The sequence below is a fragment of the Cupressus sempervirens genome, chromosome 8, assembly GCF_028749045.1.
Source record: "Cupressus sempervirens isolate cs-2001-9-10 chromosome 8, ASM2874904v1, whole genome shotgun sequence".
Classification (NCBI taxonomy): domain Eukaryota; kingdom Viridiplantae; phylum Streptophyta; class Pinopsida; order Cupressales; family Cupressaceae; genus Cupressus; species Cupressus sempervirens.
In genome coordinates, this window is record NC_143125.1 from 821,597,473 (window position 1) to 821,599,813 (window position 2,341).

Consider the following 2,341-nt stretch of genomic DNA (forward strand, 5'->3'; position numbering starts at 1 on the left):
AGGATTTGAATGCACCTAGAAATGAAATAAGAGAATTGAGTTCTTAGATGCAAATTTATGACTCTTGGAGTCTCAAAATGATTTATAATTACAAATTTGGGCCTTGAAGACTATAACCCGAGCCTCTGCCAAATTTGAGATGATTTTGCAAGGTATATATAACCAATGCCATTCTGTACCTAGTGAAAAATATGTTAGAATATTTGTAATAATTAAGAGGGTGGCTAAATCTGTTAACCCTAGGTCCAGATGTATAACTCAAACTCTTAACAACTTCAACAAGCTTATTCAACCTCATAAAAAACTCGTCAAATAAAATTGTTAATCATAATCCAACTTATTCATTTCATTCTTAGTTCTCTATTCTACATGTGTCGACTAGCATAAACTTATTATAGAAAACAAATCAACAACAAACATTAAACAATAAGTGGCATAAAACATTCAACAATCATCCACACAAGATTTGACACCATTCTTTAACGTGGAAGTCCAATTTGGGAAAAACCACCAAGTAAGATGCTACCACTTTTCACTCTTATGAAGTGAGCTATATTAGGAGCCAAACCTGTTAAATGTTACAAAACACATTGTTAGGTCTGACCCTATTAAAGGATTTAATCACCTTGTTAGGAGTGGCCTTGTTAGAGGACTTTGAACATTCCATTAGATTGTCACCTTGTTAAAGGATTTACAATTGATTGTTAGGTCAACCTTGACTAAAGGATTTTATACTGCTACAATGGTTAGAAAGTAATAGCTAGGTTTGATTTGATAAGATACAAATGAATTTACATATTTAGATATCCATTCAGCTCATTCCTAGTTCACTAGCTGGACTTCATCACATTCCTCATCTCTAATCTACTTGGCAATCCTTTAGTCAATCCCACACTATACACTTCTCCTCTGTTATTCTCTTCTTCACAGGTTCTTCACAAAATCACTAATCAACTAGAAAACAACCTTAAAACTTCTCCTTGTACCTCCTTAAATAGGTAGCTTTGATATTTTGTTGCTTCAACATAACCGTAGATCTTAGGATTACGATTAGATTCAAAAATTTCAATGAATCTATCCATCATTTCTCCTCCTCCTTCTCTTCTTGACTCTTCTAGAAACATCTAATTAAATCTTAGCATTTTAATTCTTAACAAACTCAATTCGTGCATTTAATACTCCAACTCATTAATCCTTATTTTCAACATGTTTTGACTAATACATAAATTCAACAATGTCAGCCACATATCTTGATTCTTTTACAAAATTTTATTTGCTACACTCAACTATAAATAGCTTCATCAACTTGGTCATCAGTGTATCACTCGATCATAATTGTTCTATCTTTCTTGGTCAATATTGTTCAACTCAGTTGTTATTATCCCTCAAAAATCTCTTTTACTTGGCTTGTATTGATACTCGGCTAACACTATTTAGCTCGACAATGCTTAAGTTCCTTAACCTTCTAATTCTGATACTCAATTAAGTTTACACTAAAATTTGCACCAATCATCTCTTTTACTCTTCAATAGATCTTTCGTTATCATTTAGTATAGTGATTAAACAACACATTATCTTGTCAAATACCAATTGGTCAAGTGCCCATTGTATTTCCAACTTAGTTACTCACTTAACTCAACCTTTCCACTAGGTCATCATGTTGTCTCTTCTTTTCAAATTCTCTTCATCAATGAACTGATATGACACTCTACTCTGTTAGTAAATGTCTTTCCAATAGGTTTGACATCAATGACAACATAACAATTGTTCCAATCAATCTCTCATCAATTGAGCTCCAAGAAAATCACTAATGTCATTTTGTACCCTATGTTTTGGTTTGACCTTTTTGCCTTTTCTCCAACTTTGTTCAATATTTTTGATTCTTGTTTGGTGGCTCCATAACCTATTCCTCTGTATAGAAAAATGGGGAATAATGGTCTCTAAAGGGATTTTCCTTAGTCAAACCCTTGTTTGGGAATCAACCTTAAAAATGAATGAAAATTGCATAAGGAAATGAGACAAAAACCATATATGAATAATAAGTAACCTTATACCTTAATGAGACAATGCTTCTTTGGATGTTTGATGCAATAAATTGATCTATGAAGAACTCATGAGAGAAATGCCTTGAATGATGGATATTGTAGTTTTTAAAAATTTATTAATGAAGAAAGAAGAATGCTTTGAAAGATAGAAGACTTGGATGCACAATTGTAAAAGAGATCTTGAACTTTGATTGCTTGATTGATCATGAATTCTTGAAAATTTTCTACTGAATTCTTGCACTTGATAATAGATACCAAAATGAGGAGATATAAGGTGGCTATATGCTCAACCCATT